General features: G+C 37.7%; 1 non-coding gene across 1 annotated transcript; it reads right to left on the reverse strand.

Moving 5' to 3' along the window:
- Nucleotides 1-10,206: 10,206 nt before the first annotated feature.
- On the reverse strand, nucleotides 10,207-10,314 carry LOC148574760 (small nucleolar RNA R71). The gene has a single exon (XR_015906875.1). It is a non-coding gene; the product is annotated as a small nucleolar RNA R71 (small nucleolar RNA).
- Between the last annotated feature and the right edge of the window lie 10,599 nt (nucleotides 10,315-20,913).

A 20,913-nucleotide genomic window follows, 5' to 3' on the forward strand; every position in this document is an offset into this window, starting at 1 on the left:
AATTATTTTGGATATATTGGATCTTATATGTTTGATGCAAAACATAAAAAATTTTAGGAGGTGATCAAGTTCCATTATTGCAAGCAATGGTTGATCTAATAGAATCATGTTAACCAGTGATAAGGTCCACACTATCTCGTATCACCACATATTGTCACAAGTTACTGAAAAAAAGGTGTCATGTATTAGAAATCTCCCCTCTATAATGACAACTGCAATAGGCACGATAATGTTATTTGATTTTGTGAAACTGTAATTAACAGACAACCTTTATATTTTTCATACAAGTGAGTCTCGTTTATCTGTACAACTGATTTGTAGTGTCTGAATATTCTAATACAAGGGAGTAATAATTCTAGAAGACCCAATGTAATACCTGGATATCAGGAACCAAGACATCCCCTGGTGCACAAGCATAGTTTTGAAATGAATGTCTACTGATAGCTCCTTGTGACACATAGCTTCAAACTATCTAGGTAAAGCTTCATAAGAAGCTTTAAAACTTCCGAACAAAATTTTTTCTCACTTTTACTTTGCTAACTATGCATTGCGATAACTTATGGTAAAATTAAACTTCGACTGAACTTTAGTGATTTCACCCTTATAAAGGGGTCAACCTCTATTAATGGCTTTATTACTTCTGCAATTGTGTTGCAATCCATCTTAGTGGTTCTAGTACAAGTGTGACTGCCATTGTACTTTGTAACACCCTCATTATTAGAATGTCACGCTTTCGACTACGCCACTCTGATAGCAAGACTATTACGTCGACTTCCATATATATAATAATAAGATATGAGCCTTTACTTCGAAACCTATCGCTATTTTCTTTGAAAAACCGAAAATACTTTTTATTTGAAAATGCACTTACATACATACAAATCAATCACAACCAATTATATATATATATATACCATAACTTACAAACATAACCATCAAAACTCCTAACCCTCTTTACAAGATACAATATTAATGGCGAGGGATAAATAAATAATAACTAAACTAGTATAACAATATCGAATAAGTAAAACGCAAATAAACTCTTCGTAAGCTTCTTCATCCAATTTCTGAAAAGATAAAGCTGTAGGGGGTGAGAACCAAATCACAATACCACATGGTCTCACTACGGATTTTTAGAATTGTTATAAGAAGATATTTAATACGAAAATTTTTTTTCAAGCTCAGTGATCATTGTTGTCTTATGAATCTTTTGAAAACCAACGATTTAACATTCAAAAATCCAAAATCCAAAGCCTTTTCAAAAATTAATATTTAATTATCTAGAAACCAAAAACCTTTCTTTTCTTATAAGAAAATCTTAAAAAGTTTCCTAGACTGTATGAATGACCAACATGTTCCAAGCATAGGTTCATTAAGTCTATGCTGAACCAGCTTGATTTTTCATACTTTACTGAAACCTCAAACAAAAACCAACCACGACCTCCGGCCCAAGCAACTCAATCAAATCAACAATCAAAGAATCACATCAAGAAAACAACCCCCAGCTTTACCACCACCAGCATGAGGGATCTCTCAGTTGCACACACATACAATACAACCAAGGAAAACACAGATAGGATACAAATACAGCAAGTAGGCCAAATAGCAGATAAGCATAGTTAAACAAATAGGCAAACAAAAACAATGCACACTCAAGTAAAACATACAAATGCATATGATGTATGCCTGTCCTATGGCTGATGATATCATCTATTGGTTATATAGCCAATCCGACATATCCTGGTAGCTAACCTTGGACAGAAATAACCCATCGTAGAGCAAGTGGGCCTGAGCCACAACCCATTGCTATTACTCGCTTAACCCAGAGCATGTGAAATAAACCACTACTGCTGCTACTACCCAGGTGGGTGTTTAAAGACTCAACCTGGAGAAAGTGGAATAATCCACTACTGCTGCTACTACCCAGGCGTCATAATCACTGACAAGGTGTAAGCGGGACAAACCACAATCCTTGTTATTGCCCAGGTATCTCAATCACTGACCCGGAGCAAGCGGGACGAACCACAATCCTTGCTACTGTCCAGGTATCTCAATCAAATAAAATTTCATTTTCAAATTCATTCTTAATATAATTCAATTCATTTAAAATCATACTTTGAAAAATCAATCCTCATTATCCTCCCATTTCATTCATCAATAATTCAAACTCAAAACATAGTTTATCATTTTCTAAATAAATCAAACTCAAAATGTAATCATTTCCTTAATAACTCAAAATCAAATTATAAATTCATAAAAATTCCAAATCTTTCTAATAAGCACCTCAAATGAAACTTTCAGTTTTTATAAAAATTTTGGCAGCATCTCCTCTAAAATTCAGATTATGCCACCCTTCAAAGGTCCCAACCAAACCATTTCTCAAACTCTTTTCAAATCTTTTCCAAACTCAGACCAATTCCAATATTAAATCTTTTTCAAAATCAAATCAACTCCAATATCAAATCATTTATAAAATTAAACTAATTCAGCAAAATCGATGAATGCACAGTAAAACCAACAAAATCATTTATATAATTGCTACGCTTTTTTAACTTTTTGCCACGCTTTAAAAGCGTAGAAAAATCGATGTTTGCTTGTAGCATGTAAGTGAATTACATATTCTAATAAGCAAAATATCAAAAGGTTTTTTTTATTAAATTTAGTTAATCAATTTGTAGATGTATGCACTGTAGAATTTGAGAAATGGGATTTACCAGACGCTCACATTCTGCTATTCATACATCCGCTATTCAAGCCAAGATTATCGGACATATCGACAAGCTCATATCAGCTGAAATCCTGGATAAGTCAACCTGTCCTAAGCTTCATGTAGCGGTTGAAAAGTTTATGGTCCATGGACCTTGTGGGAAGCATAACATTACTAGCCCATGCATGTTGAATGAAAGGTGCTCAAAGTTCTATCCAAAACCATTTAGGACGAGGACCATAATTAACGATGCTAGAGTTCCTAAATATAGAAGACTTGGCAATGGCCGAACAATCAATAAGAAAAATGTGACTCTTAACAATTCATACATTGTGCCTTAAAATCCATCTTTGTTGCTGAAGTATGGTTGTCATGTAAACGTTGAGCATACGTGCCAAACATAAAAATCAAGTATCTATTCAAGTTTGTTCACAAGGAAAATGATCGAGTAATTGCCCCTTTCTACCAGTAAGTAGGTCAATTTAATAGTATGCAGGTAATTGATGAGATACACAATTATTATGATTGTCACTACGTATCTGCATGTGAAGCAGCTTGAGGATATTTGGATTTGACATACAATTGAAGGAACCGTCAGTTATTAGGCTTCTATTTCACTTGCCCAATGATCATCTAGTAGTTTGTAAGGATCATGAAAACATTGTTGATGTCATTGATAGGAAGTTAACAAAAATTTTAGCATGGATGCTTGCAAATAGATTATTCCCTGATAGGAGGAAATTAACATATACCGAGTTTCCAAACAAATTTGTTTAGAAAGATGATATTTCCATGTGGAAGCCAAGGAAACAACGTTTCTCAATTGGCAGATTGACACATGTGACACGTGAAAATGGGAAAGACTACTACCTGAGATTGTTACTAAATGTACAAACAGGTTGCCTGAGCTTTCTTGATCTGCATGCCGTTGATGGTGTCGTATACGAAACATTCAAGGATGCATGTTATCCATTAGGATTATTGTAAGATGACAAAGAATTTAATAATGCTATCATAGAGGCAAGCACTTGGGCATTTACAAATTATGTTCGAAACCTTTTTTTTGTGCTACTGTTGTTGATTAACATTGCTAGACCTTATGTTGTTTGGCTATAATGCTACGATGTTCTTTATGATGATGTGTTATATTCATACAAGAGAACTAAGCAATGTCAAGGTTAGTTCAATCTGCACAAATTTTGTTCCTATTGAAAATGTGAAATACATATTTAATATTGTGCCTTATTTTCTTTCTGATTAGTTTATTGCATCCTATAGACTTACAACTTTTCGAGGAACAAATGATTAACATTATATTAACAAAGATAGATGAGGAACTATAGGATAATGTCAGGTTGCTTAAAGAATTTGAGAGCATGTGATAAACCCCAATTTTGTGGTTTATCTTGTGCTTAATTTAGGGGATTTTATCAACTTATCTCACATTTATTCAATAAAATAGCATAGTTTTTGTAATTCTCCCTAACTTGTGCTTAAGAGTGAAAATATGCTTTTTAGACCTTAAAATTGCTAAATTTAATTCACTTTAATTCCATTTGATGCCTTGATATGTTTGTTGAGTGATTTCAGGTTCATAAGGCAAGGAATTGATGGAAGAAGTGAAGAGAAAAGCACGCAAAGTGGAGAATTCATGAAGAAATGAGCATTTGGAAGATTCAAGGCCACGCGCACGCGTCACCCACGCGTACGCGTGAGAAGGGCATTTGCCAGCGATGCGCACGCGTCGACCACGCGCATGTGTGACACTAATCACAAGACCTCATTAAAGTGAATATGCTGGGGGCGATTTCTGAGCTTTTCAAGCCCAAATCCAACTCATTTCTGAGGCTATTTGATGTAGAATTGAAGATTGGACAAGGGGGGAGCAATTAGATTAGCTTAGGATCATGCTTTAGGTAGTTTCTAGAGTGAGAAGGTCCACCTTCTCTCTAGAATTAGGTTAGAATGAGGTTAATTTTTCTCTTAGATCTAGGTTTAATTCTTGTTTTCATCTTATTTTCTTTATAATTTCTTGTTCATATATCTTTATTCTTCTTAGTTCTCTTGTTAATTTCCCTTTTTATGCCTCTTTTATGTTGATGCACTCTTGTTGGATTGGGATTTTCTTTAATGCAATTTTATGTTTTCATGTTATTGTTGTTTATTTGAGTTATTAATGTTAATTTCTTGCATTTGGTAGTAGTAGATTTTATTATTCTTGGAATTTTACCATGCTTTCTTTTTATGCCTTCCAAGTGTTTGACAAAATGCTTGGCTTAGGTTTAGAGTAGCTTTTTGAGCATTCTTGGCTTGGAAAGAGAAATCAGGCAATCTTGAGTCATTAATACCCAACTCATGTTGGTGATCTGGAGTTGTTAGTTAATATTATTTCCATTGCTCTAATCTCTTGCTAATTCAATTAGTGAGTTGATCAGGACTTTTGGATTGAGATTAACTAGTCTTATTTGACTTTCTCTCAAGTGAAGATAACATTATACCTTCTTCCGATGTTGGAGATGACTAAATAGGATTAGCTCTTGTTAAGTATTGTATGATGATTAATGACTAGGATAGAAAGCCTTGATTCTCAATCCTTGCCATGAATGCCTCTTTTTATTATTTGTTATCTTTGGTTGTTTTCTTTAATTTCTTGCCATTTAAATTTTTGTCTTCTTATATGCAAACCCCCTTTGTTCCTTCATAGCCAATAATTGATCATTTCATTGCAATTCCTTGTGAGACAACCCGGGGTTTAAATACTTCAGTTTATTTTTATTGGAGTTTGTACTTGTGACAACCAAATTTAAACTTTGATGGAGAGTTATTAGTTGGTTTGGAACTATGCTTACAACAAAGTTCTCTTTTTCTATTGAGAAATTCTAAACCAACAAAAATTATCACTTTCAAGTTTTAGCGCTGTTGCCGGGGAATTGCAATGTGCTTGTTATTGGTTATTGTTCATATGTGAATAGTGTGAATAGTTTGCTTTTTGTTGGTTTGCTAGTTTTGATTTAGGAGTTTGTTTTGTTTATCTCTTCTTAGTTTTTGTTGTTATTTTTCTTTTCCACTATGAATTCTCATCACTTTGGCTATGAGTTTGGTTCAAACTATATTGTAGGAAATGAAAATGAAAGCTTCAATGGAGGTTTGCATCAAGGAATTGGGATCAAAGATGGGAGGAGCCTCAAGCATATGGATACTCTTCTTGGCAACAACCTCCGCCGATTTCTTATAGGTATAATCCAACTCCTAATGCATACCAATCTAATGGATGTGGTGACCCTCATTGTGGTTTTCAACCACAATCACCACATATATGACCCATTCCCTCAACATAGCCCTCAACAACCTTACTCACAAGCCCCGTACCACCATTCACCTCCATATGATCCTAATCCATATCCACCATACCAACAACCATGTGAATCATACCTAGAGCCACCACCATTCTAACATCAATATTCTCAAGAACCATCAATTCCATATACCTCACCTTCATACCTGATGAGCGGATAATTTATACGCTTTTTGGCATTGTTTTTAGTATGTTTTTAGTAGAATCTAGTTACTTTTAGGAATGTTTTTATTAGTTTTTATGTTAAATTAACATTTCTGGACTTTACTATAAGTTTGTGTATTTTTCTGTGATTTCAGGTATTTTCTAGCTGAAATCGAGAGACTTGAGCAAAAATCAGATTCAGAGGTTGAAGAAGGACTGCTGATGCTGTTGGATTCTGACCTCTCTGCACTCAAAGTGGATTTTCTGGAGCTACAGAACTAAAAATGGCACGCTTCCAATTGCGTTGGAAAGTAGACATCCAGGGCTTTCCAGCAATGTATAATAGTCTATACTTTGAACGAGTTTAGATGACGTAAAAGGGCGTTGAACGCCAGTTCTACGCTGCTGTCTGGAGTTAAACGCCAGAAACAAGTCACAAACCAGAGTTGAACGCCAGAAATATGTTACAACCTGGCGTTCAACTCCAGAAAGAGCCTCTGCACGTGTAACATTCAAGCTCAGCCCAAGTACACACCAAGTGGGCCCCGGAAGAGGATTTATGCATCAATTACTTACTTCTGTAAACCCTAGTAGCTAGTTTATTATAAATAGGACTTTTTACTATTGTATTAGACATCTTTGGATTATATTTTGATCTATTGATCACGTTTGGGGGCTGGCCATTCGGCCATGCCTGAACCTTTCACTTATGTATTTTCAACGGTAGAGTTTCTGCACTCCATAGATTAAGGTATGGAGCTCTGCTGTTCCTCAAAGATTAATGCAAAGTACTACTGTTTTTCTATTCAATTCAACTTATTTCGCTTCTAAGATATTCATTCGCACTTCAACCTGAATGTGATGAACGTGACAATCATCATCATTCCTTATGAACGCGTGCCTGACAACCACTTCCGTTCTACCTTAGATTGAATGAGTATCTCTTGGATCTCTTAATTAGAATCTTCGTGGTATAAGCTAGATTGATGGCGGCATTCATGAGAGTCCGGAAAGTCTAAACCTTGTCTGTGGTATTCCGAGCAGGACTCTGGGATTGAATGAATGTGACAAGCTTCAAACTCGCGAGTACTGGGCGTAGTGACAGACGCAAAAGGAGGGTGAATCCTATTCCAGTATGATCGAGAACCTCAGATGATTAGCCGTGCTGTGACAGAGCATTTGGACCATTTTCACAAGAGGATGGGATGCAGCCATTGACAAGGGTGATGCCTCCAGACGATTAGCCATGCAGTGACAGCGCATCGGACCATTTTCCAGAGAGGATCAAAAGTAGCCATTGCCAATTGTGATGTCCTTACATAAAGCCAGCCATAGAAAGGAGTAAGACTGATTGGATGAAGACAGCAGGAAAGCAGAGGTTTAGAGGGACGAAAGCATCTCCATGCATTTATCTGAAATTCTCACCAAGGATTTACATAAGTATCTCTATCCCTATTTTATTATTAATATTCGAAAACTCCATAACCATTCTATATCCGCCTGACTGAGATTTACAAGATGACCATAGCTTGCTTCATACCAACAATCTCCGTGGGATCGACCCTTACTCGCGTAAGGTTTATTACTTGGACGACCCAGTGCACCAAGTTTTTGGCGCCGTTGCCGGGAATTGTTCAAGTTTAGACAACCGACGGTTCATCTTGTTGCTCAGATTAGGTAATTTTCTTTTTGTTTTATTTTCAAAAAACTTTTCAAAAATCTTTCAAAAAAATTTCTCCTTTGTTTTTGAAAAAAAAAATTTAAAATAAAAATGTTTTCAAAAATATATTTTTCTTCAGAATTTTTAAGAATGAATTCTAGAGTTTCATGAAGCATGTTGAAGCATGTTGGCTATAAAACCATGTCTAAATTCCGTTGGACAGAGGTTTTGGCTTAAAATTGAATGAATTACTCCCATATTCATGCTAAAGCTTGACTGGCTATTAAGCCATGTCTAACCCTCAGATTGGAGCTTTAGATTAAGATTGTAAGATTCCTGGAATTCATATTAAAAATTTTGGAATCCTTATTTTTCTTTTTCAAAATGATTTTTGAAAAAAAAATTAAAAGAAAATACAAAAAATCATAAAATCATAAAAATGAAAAATATTTCATGTTTCTTGTTTGAGTCTTGAGTCAAGTTGAAAGTTTGGTGTCAATTGCATATTCATCTTGCATTTTTCGAAAACTTCATGCATTCATGGTGTTCTTCATGATCTTCAAGTTGTTCTTGGTAAGTCTTCTTGTTTGATCTTGATGTTTTCTTGTTTTGTGTCTTTTCTTGTTTCTCATGTGCATTTTTGCATCCATAGAGTCTAAGCATCAAAGATTTCTAAGTTTGGTGTATTGCATGTTTTCTTTGCATTAAAAATTTTCAAAAATATGTTCTTGATGTTCATCTTGACATTCAAAGTGTTCTTGGTGTTCATCTTGACATTCATAGTGTTCTTGCATTCATCACATACTTTGATCCAAAATCTCCATGCGTTGAGCATTTTCATTGTTTTTCTCTCTCATCTTTAAAAATTCAAAAATAAAAAAAAATATCTTTCCTTTTTTCTCTCATAAATTTCGAAAATTAGATTTGACTTTTTCAAAAAATTTTTAAAATCTAGTTGTTTTTATGAGTCAAATCAAATTTTTAATTTAAAAATCTTATCTTTTTTAAAATCTTTTTCAAAAATCAAATCTTTTTCATTTTTCTTAGTTATTTTCGAAAATTACAAAAATATTTTTCAAAAATCTTTTCTTAATTTTATCTCATAATTTTCGAAAATAACATCATCAATTAATGTTTTGATTCAAAAATTTCAAGTTTGTTACTTGCTTGTTAAGAAAGATTCAAACTTTGAGTTCTAGAATCATATCTTGTGATTTCTTGTGAATCAAGTCATTAATTGTGATTTTAAAAATCAAATCTTTTTCAAAACTAATTTCAATCATATCTTTTCAAAAATATCTTCTTATCTTATCTTGTTCAAAAATTTGATTTCAAAATATCTTTTCTAACTTCCTAACTTATCTTTTCAAAATTTGTTTCAACTAACTAACTAACTTTTTGTTTGTTTCTTATCTTTTTCAAAACTACCTAACTAACTCTCTCTCTCTAATTTTCGAAAATATCTTCTCTCTTTTTCAAAATTTCTTTTTAATTAACTAATTATTTTAATTTTTGATTTTAATTTTCGAAAATTACTAACCTTTTTCAAAAACTATTTTCGAAAATCACTAACCCTTTTTTCAAAAATAATTTTCGAAAATCCTTCTCCCTCATCTCCTTCTAATTATTTATTCATCTACTAACACTTCTCTTCATCTCACATCACTGCTCCTATCCTTACCTTTGTGTTTGGATTCTTCATTCTTCTTCACCCCTATTCCTTTTCTTCTTCTACTAACAATAAGGAACCTCTTTACTGTGACATAGAAGATTCCTCTTCTTTTCTTGTTCTCTTCTCTTTCTTATGAGCAGAAACAAGGAAAAAGGCATTCTTGTTAAAGCTGATCCAGACCTGAAAGGACTCTGAAGAGGAAACTAAGAGAAGCTAAATTACAACAATCCAGAGACAACCTTATTGAAAATTTTGAACAAGTAAAGGAGATGGCAGCCGAACCCAACAACAATAATGCAAGGAGAATGCTTGGTGACTTTACTGCACCTAATTCCAATTTACATGGAAGAAGCATCTCCATTCCTGCCATTGGAGCAAACAATTTTGAGCTTAAACCTCAATTAGTTTCTCTGATGCAGCAAAACTGCAAGTTTCATGGACTTCCATCTGAAGATCCTTTTCAGTTCTTAACTGAATTCTTGCAGATATGTGATACTGTTAAGACTAATGGAGTAGATCCTGAAGTCTACAGGCTCATGCTTTTCCCTTTTGCTGTGAGAGACAGAGCTAGAATATGGTTGGACTCTCAACCTAAGGATAGCCTGAACTCTTGGGATAAGCTGGTCAAGGCTTTCTTAGCCAAGTTCTTTCCTCCTCAAAAGCTGAGTAAGCTTAGAGTGGATGTTCAAACCTTCAGATAGAAAGAAGGTGAATCCCTCTATGAAGCTTGGGAGAGATACAAAGGACTGACCAAAAAGTGTCCTTCTGACATGCTTTCAGAATGGACCATCCTGGATATATTCTATGATGGTCTGTCTGAGTTATCTAAGATGTCATTGGATACCTCTGCAGGTGGATCCATTCACTTAAAAAAAACGCCTGCAGAAGCTCAAGAACTCATTGACATGGTTGCTAATAACCAGTTCATGTACACTTCTGAGAGGAATCCTGTGAGTAATGGGACGCCTATGAAGAAGGGAGTTCTTGAAATTGATACTCTGAATGCCATATTGGCTCAGAATAAAATATTGACTCAGCAAGTCAATATGATTTCTCAGAGTCTGAATGGAATGCAAGCTGCATCCAACAGTACTCAAGAGGCATCTTCTGAAGAAGAAGCCTATGATCCTGAGAACCCTGCAATAGTAGAGGTAAATTACTTAGGTGAACCTTATGGAAACACCTATAACTCATCATGGAGAAATCATCCAAATTTCTCATGGAAGGATCAACAAAAGCCTCAACAAGGCTTTAATAATGGTGGAAGAAACAGGTTTAGCAATAGTAAGCCTTTTCCATCATCCACTCAGCAACAGACAGAGAACTCTGAACAAAATACTTCTAATTTAGCAAATTTAGTCTCTGATCTATCAAAGGCCACTGTGAGTTTCATGAATGAAACAAGGTCCTCCATTAGAAATTTGGAAGCACAAGTGGGCCAGCTGAGTAAAAGGATCACTGAAATCCCTCCTAGTACTCTCCCAAGCAATACAGAAGAAAATCCAAAAGGAGAGTGCAAGGCCATTGAATTAATCACCATGGCCAAACCTGTAAGGGAAGGAGAGGACGTGAATCCTAGTGAGGAAGACCTCCTGGGACGTCCAGTGATCAATAAGGAGTTTTCCTTTGAGGAACCAAAGGAATCTGAGGCTTATCTAGAGACCATAGAGATTCCATTAAACCTCCTTATGTCATTCATGAGCTCAGATGAGTATTCCTCTTCTGAAGAGAATGAGGATGTTACTGAAGAGCAAGTTACCAAGTACCTTGGTGCAATCATGAAGCTGAATGCCAAATCATTTAGTATTGAGACTTGGGAAGATGAACCTCCCTTGTTCACTAATGAACTAAGTGATCTGGATCAACTGACATTGCCTCAGAAGAAACAGGATCCTGGAAAGTTCGTAATACCTTGTACCATAGGCAACATGATCTTTGAAAAGGCTCTGTGTGATCTTGGGTCAGGGATAAACCTCATGCCCCTCTCTGTAATAGAGAGACTGGGAATCTATGGGGTGTAAGCTGCTAAAATCTCATTAGAGATGGCAGACAATTCAAGAAAACAGGCTTATGGACAAGTAGAGGACGTGTTAGTAAAGGTTGAAGGCCTTTACATCCCTGCTGATTTCATAGTCCTAGACACTAGGAAGGATGAAGATGAATTCATCATCCTTGGAAGACCCTTCCTAGCCACAACAAGAGCTGTGATTGATGTGGATAGAGGAAAATTGATCTTTCAATTAAATGAAGACAACCTTGTGTTTAAAACTCAAGGATCTCTCTCTGTACCCATGGAGAGGAAGCACAGTAAGCTTCTCTCATTGCAGAGTCAACCAGAGCCCCCACAGTCAAACTCTAAGTTTGGTGTTAGGAGGCCACAACCAAACTCTAAGTTTGGTGTTGGAGAGTCTCGACAATGCTCTGAACATCTGTGAGGCTCCATGAGAGCCCACTGTCAAGCTATTGACATTAAAGAAGCGCTTGTTGGGAGGCAACCCAATTTTTATCTAATTTATATTTTTATTATTTTTCATGTTTTATTAGGTTCATGATCATGTGGAGTCACAAAATAAATGAAAAAATTGAAAACGGAATTAAAAACAGCAGAAGAAAAATCACACCCTGGAGGAAGACCTTACTGGCGTTTAAACGCCAGTAAGATGCATCTGGCTGGCGTTCAACGCCAGAACAGAGCATGGTTCTGGCACTGAACGCCCAGAACAAGCATGGTTCTGGCGTTCAACTCCAGAAATGGGCAACAAATGGGCGTTCAACGCCCAGAACAAGCACCAATCTGGCGCTGAACGCCCAGAGTTGTGTACAAGGGCATTTTTGTATGCCCAATTTAGTGCAAGGTTGTAAATCCTTGAACATCTCAGGATCTGTGGACCCCACAGGATCTCCACCTACCTCCACTCACTTCTTCTCACCCCTCTTTCACACATTCCCATAAACACTCTTCCCCAAAACTCTTCACCAATCACCTCAATCTCTATTCCCTATCACCACTTCACCACTCACATCCATCCACTCTTCCCCATAAACCTACCTCATAAACTCCACCTACCTTCAAAATTCAAAATCAATTTCCCACCCAAAACCCACCCTTATGGCCGAACCTTACCCCCTCCCTTCCCTATATATAGCCCTCCATTCTTCCTCATTTTCACACAACACAACCCTCTCTTCTCTTCTTGGCCGAATACACCACTCCCCCCTCTCCTCCATATTTTCTTCTTCTTCTTCTTCTTCATCTTTTCTTTCTTTTCTTGCTCGAGGGCGAGCAATATTCTAAGTTTGGTGTGGTAAAAGCATAAGCTTTTTGTTTTTCCATTACCATTGATGGCACCTAAGACCGAAGAATCCTCTAGAAAAGGGAAAGGGAAAACAAAAGCTTCCACCTCCGAGTCATGGGAGATGGAAAGATTCATCTCCAAAGCTCATCAAGACCACTTCTATGATGTTGTGGCCAAGAAGAAGGTGATCCCTGAGGTCCCTTTCAAGCTCAAGAAGAATGAGTATCCGGAGATCCGACATGAAATCCAAAGAAGAGGTTGGGAAGTTCTAACAAAACCCATCCAACAAGTCGGCATCCTAATGGTTCAAGAGTTCTATGCCAATGCATGGATCACTAGGAACCATGATCAAAGTAAGAACCCGGACCCAAAGAATTATCTCACCATGGTTCGGGGGAAATACTTAGATTTTAGTCCGGAAAATGTGAGGTTAGCGTTTAACTTGCCTATGATGCAAGGAGATGCACGCCCCTACACTAGAAGGGTCAACTTTAATCAAAGGTTGGACCAAGTCCTCATGGACATATGTGTGGAAGGAGCTCAATGGAAGATTGACTCCAAAGGCAAGCCGGTTCAACTAAGAAGACTGGACCTCAAGCCTGCAGCTAGAGGATGGTTAGAGTTCATACAACGCTCCATCATCCCCACTAGCAACCGATCTGAAGTTACTGTGGATCGGGCCATCATGATTCATAGCATCATGATTGGAGAGGAAGTAGAAGTTCATGAAGTCATCTCCCTTGAACTCTACAAAATAGCTGAAAAGTCCTCCCCCATGGCAAGGCTAGCTTTTCCTCATCTTATTTGCCATCTATGTTACTCAGCTGGAGCTTTCATAGAAGGAGACATTCCCATTGAGGAAGAGAAGCCCATCTGATGAGCGGATAATTTATACGCTTTTTGACATTATTTTTAGTATGTTTTTAGTAGGATCTAGTTACTTTTAGGGATGTTTTCATTAGTTTTTATGTTAAATTCACATTTTTGGACTTTATTATGAATTTGTGTATTTTTCTGTGATTTCAGGTATTTTCTGGCTGAAATTGAGGGACTTGAGCAGAAATCAGATTCAGAGGTTGAAGAAGGACTGCTGATGCTGTTGGATTCTGACCTCCCTGCACTCAAAGTAAATTTTCTGGAGCTACAGAACTCGAAATGGCGTGCTTCCAATTGCGTTGGAAAGTAGACATCCAGGGCTTTCCAGCAATATATAATAGTCCATACTTTGGCCAAGAATAGACGACGTAAACTGGCGTTCAACGCCAGCTTTCTGCCCAAATCTGGCGTCCAGCGCCAGAAAAGGATCCAAAACCAGAGTTAAACGCCCAAACTGGCACAAATACTGGCGTTCAACTCCACAAATGGCCTCTACACGTGCAACACTCAAGCTCAGCCCAAGCACACACCAAGTGGGCCCCGGAAGTGGATTTATGCATCAATTACTTACTTCTGTAAACCCTAGTGACTAGTTTATTATAAATAGGACCTTTTACTATAGGATCTTTGAATCTTTGATCAGTTGTATGCTATCTTAGATCACGTTTGAGGGCTGGCCATCTCGGCCATGCCTGGAACTCTCACTTATGTATTTTTAACGGTAGAGTTTCTACACTCCATAGATTAAGGTGTGGAGCTCTGCTGTTCCTCAAAGATTAATGCAAAGTACTACTGTTTTCTATTCAATTCATCTTATTTCGCTTCTAAGATATCCATTCGCACCCAAGAACGTGATGAAGGTGATGATTATGTGTGACGCTCATCACCATTCTCCCCTATGAACACGTGCCTGACAAACACTTCCGTTCTACATGAAATAAGCTAGAATGAATATCTCTTAGATCTCCTAACCAGAACCATGGTATTGGCACCATGTTCTTGGCGCCATTGCCAGGAAAAGAAAGAGCCATGAATTTTACATAATCAAAGTGTAATCACGATTGCGCGTACCAAGTTGCTCACATTGCCAGGGATTGTTTGAGCCTGGACATCACAATTTCGTGCACCACCATCACTAAGAAAAGGATGGAGCAAGCAAGAGAGCCCATTCATGGAGCTCAAGAGGCGCATGAAACTCATCACCATGAGATCCCGGAGATGCCTCCAATGCATTTCCATCCACAAAATTATTGGGAGCAAATCAACACCTCCCTAGGAGAATTAAGTTCCAACATGGGACAACTAAGGGTGGAACATCAAGAGCACTCCATCATCCTTCATGAAATTAGAGAAGATCAAAAATCAATGAGGGAGGAGCAACAAAGACAAGGAAGAGACATAGAAGAGCTCAAGGACATCATTGGTTCCTCAAGAAGGAAACGCCACCATCACTAAGGTGGACTCATTCCTTGTTCTTACTTTCTCTGTTTTTCGTTTTCTATGTTAAGTGCTTATCTATGTTTGTGCCTTCATTACATGATCATTAGTATTTAGTAACTATGCCTTAAAGTAGTGAATATGAATCCATCACCTCTCTTAAATGAAAAATGTTTTAATTCAAAAGAACAAGAAGTACATGAGTTTTGAATTTATCCTTGAACTTAGTTTAATTATATTGATGTGGTGACAATGCTTCTTGTTTTCTGAATGAATGCTTGAACAGCGCATATGTCTTTTGAAGTTGTTGTTTAAGAATGTTAAATATGTTGGCTCTTGAAAGAATGATGACAAGGAGACATGTTATTTGATAATCTGAAAAATCATAAAAATGATTCTTGAAGCAAGAAAAAGCAGCAAAGAACAAAGCCTGCAGAAAAAAAAGAGAAAAAAAATAGCGAAAAAAATATAGAAAGAAAAAGAAAAAGCAAGCAGAAAAAGCCAAAAGCTCTTAAAACCAAGAGGCAAGAGCAAAAAGCCAATAACCCTTAAAACCAAAAGGCAAGGACAAATAAAAAGGATCCCAAGGCTTTGAGCATCAGTGGATAGGAGGGCCTAAAGGAATAAAATCCTGGTCTAAGCGGCTAAACCAAGCTGTCCCTAACCATGTGCTTGTGGCGTGAAGGTGTCAAGTGAAAACTTGAGACTGAGCGGTTAAAGTCAAGGTCCAAAGCAAAAAAAAAAAAAGAGTGTGCTTAAGAACCCTGGACACCTCTAATTGGGGACTTTAGCAAAGCTGAGTCACAATCTGAAAAGGTTCACCCAATTATGTGTCTGTGGCATTTATGTATCCGGTGGTAATACTGGAAAACAAAGTGCTTAGGGCCACGGCCAAGACTCATAAAATAGCTGTGTTCAAGAATCATCATACTGAACTAGGAGAATCAATAACACTATCTGAACTCTGAGTTCCTATAGAAGCCAATCATTCTGAACTTCAATGGATAAAGTGAGATGCCAAAACTATTCAAGAGGCAAAAAGCTACAAGTCCCGCTCATCTGATTGGAGCTATGTTTCATTGATAGTTTGGAATTTATAGTATATTCTCTTCTTTTTATCCTATTTGATTTTCAGTTGCTTGGGGACAAGTAACATTTTAAGTTTGGTGTTGTGATGAGCGGATAATTTATACGCTTTTTGGCATTGTTTTTAGTATGTTTTTAGTAGAATATAGTTACTTTTAGGGATGTTTTTATTAGTTTTTATGTTAAATTCACATTTCTGGACTTTACTATGAGTTTGTGTGTTTTTCTGTGATTTCAGGTATTTTCTGGCTGAAATCGAGGGACTTGATCAAAAATCAGATTCAGAGGTTGAAGAAGGACTGCTGATGCTGTTGGATTCTGACCTCCCTGCACTCAAAGTGGATTTTCTGAAGCTACAGAACTCAAAATGGCGTGATTCCAATTGCGTTGGAAAGTAGACATCCAGGGATTTCCAGCAATATATAATAGTTCATACTTTGGACGCGTTTAGACGACGTAAAAGGGCGTAGAACGCCAGTTCTACGCTGCTGTCTAGAGTTAAACGCCAGAAACAAGTCACAAACCAGAGTTGAACGCCAGAAATACGTTACAACCTGGCGTTCAACTCCAGAAAGAGCCTCTGCACGTGTAACATTCAAGCTCAACCCAAGCACACACCAAGTGGGCCCCGGAAGAGGATTTATGCATCAATTACTTACTTCTATAAACCCTAGTAGCTAGTTTATTATAAATAGGACTTTTTACTATTGTATTAGACATCTTTGGATTATATTTTGATCTATTGATCACGTTTGAGGGCTGGCCATTTGGCCATGCCTGGACCTTTCACTTATGTATTTTCAACGGTAGAGTTTCTGCACTCCATAGATTAAGGTGTGGAGCTCTGCTGTTCCTCAAAGATTAATGCAAAGTACTACTGTTTTTCTATTCAATTCAACTTATTCCGCTTCTAAGATATTCATTCGCACTTCAACCTGAATGTGATGAACGTGACAATCATCATCATTCCTTATGAACGCGTGCCTGACAACCACTTCCGTTCTACCTTAGATTGAATGAGTATCTCTTGGATCTCTTAATTAGAATCTTTGTGGTATAAGCTAGATTGATGGCAGCATTCATGAGAGTCCGGAAAGTCTAAACCTTGTCTGTGGTATTCCGAGCAGGACTCTGGGATTGAATGATTGTGACGAGCTTCAAACTCGCGAGTACTGGGCGTAGTGACAGACGCAAAAGGAGGGTGAATCCTATTCCAGTATGATCGAGAACCTCAGATGATTAGCCGTGCTGTGACAGAGCATTTGGACCATTTTCACAAGAGGATGGGATGCAGCCATTGACAAGGGTGATGCCTCCAGACGATTAGCCATGCAGTGACAGCGCATCGGACCATTTTCCAGAGAGGATCAAAAGTAGCCATTGCCAATTGTGATGTCCTTACATAAAGCCAGCCATAGAAAGGAGTAAGACTGATTGGATGAAGACAGCAGGAAAGCAGAGGTTTAGAGGGACGAAAGCATCTCCATGCATTTATCTGAAATTCTCACCAAGGATTTACATAAGTATCTCTATCCCTATTTTATTATTAATATTCGAAAACTCCATAACCATTCTATATCCGCCTGACTGAGATTTACAAGATGACCATAGCTTGCTTCATACCAACAATCTCCGTGGGATCGACCCTTACTCGCGTAAGGTTTATTACTTGGATGACCCAGTGCACCAATACCCTTACCAAGATGATCTACCTTCCAATTATGAGCCCTTTCCCCAAACACTGGACCCTCTCTTCCACCACCCCCTTCAAGGGATGAAGCCCTCTATACCTTCTTGCAAGAACAACGAAGAGATATTAACTCTTATATCCAAAGGCAAGAAGAGAAGCAAAAGGAGATAAAGATGCTAGAAGTCATGGTTGCTACCATGGCGGAAGCCATTAACCACATGGCCTCCCACCTAAGCTCATGCATCCCAAGTACTCCTATCGACGAATATGGAGGATCAACCAAGGAGCATAGTGAGGGAGTGAATTTGGAGCTTCAAGGTGAAGAAGAGAAGTTGAAGCAAGAATTACAACCAAGGGAGGAAGTTGAGACAATTGAGCCGGAAGGAGTGGTTGAAAAATTAGGAGAGGTTGATCAAGAATTGGACTTAATCATTGATGAGTTCTTGTCCTCACTAACAAATCACCTCGAAGATCCTATTAAGCCTTCTTCCATTGAGCTTGAAAGCAATGTCAAGGAGGGTGCGCAACCTCCAAAGCATTTGATGAATGATGAAGAATTGGAAGGAGTTGAGCAAGCAATAAATCTTCCTCTTGATAATGATTCCACACCAACACATGACCCTTTTGTATTTGAGGAGTCTTCTTCCATTAAAATTGAGGTAGATGTTGAGATGAGTTCTACATTACCTCCAAGTTGTGACATGAAGAATGGAGAAGAGCTAGAAGAGGTTGGTGAGGAAGTGGTTGAATGTGAAGAACTTTGTCAAGAAGTGGACATGAAAGATGCTTATCAAGAGGTGGAGGTAGTCAAAGAAGAGCACAAGGGAGTGGACCTCGCATTGTCAAAGTGTGGGGAGGTCCCCCTTCCTAAGTCACCATCATCCTTTTACACCATTGATGAGTTGAATTAGTGTTGGTCTAGAATTTCTCAAAATAAGATCACTTTGTTGCAAGTATAGCTAAACCAACAACTAACTCTCAACGTCAAAGTTTTAGATGATATTCAAATGCAAAACATAAACCGAGATCAAGAGTAATTCAACCTCGGATCGTTCTCCCTTGGAACTAATGTCAAAGAGTGCACATAATCTTGGTTGTGGGAAACAAGGGGTGTTTTCAATAATAAGGAAGCAATAAAGAAATAAAGAGATAAAAGAACAAGACAAAATTGCAATTAATAAACTAATAAAGGAATAAAAGAACTATGTATGCAATATGGACAAGTAAGGCTAAAAAGTAATGGAAAAGCGGTTCAAAACATAAATGAAACCTTGACTTGGGATGAGTTATGGAATCCCTTTCTTGCCATAACCACAACTATGATAATTATCATGAGTTAATCTCGCCTAGTTAACCCCAAACATCGATGAGTAAGTCAAGCAAGCATAATTGACCTTAATCCATAAGTTCTAACTAACTTATCAAACTAGTTGATAAAAGGCTAGCTTTAATGGAAACAAGAATCAACTAACTTTCCAAGAATTATCACTAAATGTTAGACATTATGACTCTAGTAATCCATAGACTCATTTTCCCCAAGCCAAGGGGTGGAAATTACCCCATAATCAAAATTGGCATTTCATCAAACACATAGAGGGAATAAACATAAAACATGGCAAAATTGGTAAATTAAGGAAAGCTATGAACAATAAATGACCAAAATCAATAAAGACAACTCAAGCAAACATATAAAAGCCATCAACATCAAATAAACAACTAGAACATAAAAATTTCAAAACTGTATAAATTGGCAAGAGAAATGAAAATATAAGAAAGTGTAGAACAAGTAATGTAATGAAAAGAAAAATTAAAGAAATATTTACAATGTAAATTGCAAAATCCAAAATCAAGACTTGAAGTATAAAATTCTACAAAACCCTATTAAACCTAAGAGAGAATATCCTAATCTACACTACTCCTACTCCTACTATGTGTTTTTCCTACTCTAAGATGGCTCCCTCTCATAAGGCATGAAGTTCTCTTCATATAGCACTTGATTTCAGCCTCAAGCCTTCAGAAATTGGCCAAGGAAGCCCCAAAATGTGCACGTGCACTTTTAATGAAGGCACGCACTGGGACCTGTTCGGACACACAGGCGCGTGCGGACGCACAAGCGTGTCTGTCCGCACACTTTGCTGAATTTCTACTTGTGGGTACGCACGCAGGGCTGTGCGCACGCACACTCCGCGATGCTCTTGGTTCGCTCTGCTTGGGTTCTTGTGTGTACGCTGGTGCACGAAATTGTGATACATATCCATGGCTTCAAAGGCCTGGTACTCTGATCTAGTTTTATTGTCTGTCACAACTTCGATACAACTAACCAGCAAGTGCACTGGGTCGTCCAAGTAATACCTTACGTGAGTAAGGGTCGAATCCCATGGAGATTGTTGGTATGAAGCAAGCTATGGTCACCTTGTAAATCTCAGTCAGGCGGATATAAAACAGTTATGTGGTTTTCGAATATTAATTAATAAAATAGGGATAGAAATACTTATGTAATTCATTGGTAGGAATTTCAGATAAGCGAATGGAGATGCTTTCGTTCCTCTGAACCTCTGCTTTCCTGCTATCTTTATCCAATCAGTCTTACTCCTTTCCATGGCTGGCTTTATCCAAGGGCATCACCGTTGTCAGTGGCTACATCCCCTCCTCTCAGTGAATAATATGCTCACGCACCCTGTCACGGCACGGCTATTCATCTGTCGGTTCCCGATCATGCTGGAATAGGATTCACCATCCTTTTGCGTCTGTCACTAACGCCCAACAATCGCGAGTTTGAAGCTCGTCACAGTCATTCAATCATTGAATCCTACTCAGAATACCACAGACAAGGTTTAGACCTTCCGGATTCTCTTGAATGCCACCATCATTCTAGCTTACGCCACGAAGATTCTGGTTAGGAGATCTAAGAGATACTCATTCTAGCTTAATTCATGTAGAACAGAAGTGTTTGTCAGGCACGCGTTCATAAGGGAGAAGGATGATGAGCG

Source organism: Arachis ipaensis, chromosome B2, assembly GCF_059453495.1.
Source record: "Arachis ipaensis isolate K30076 ecotype BB chromosome B2, ASM5945349v1, whole genome shotgun sequence".
NCBI lineage: Eukaryota > Viridiplantae > Streptophyta > Magnoliopsida > Fabales > Fabaceae > Arachis > Arachis ipaensis.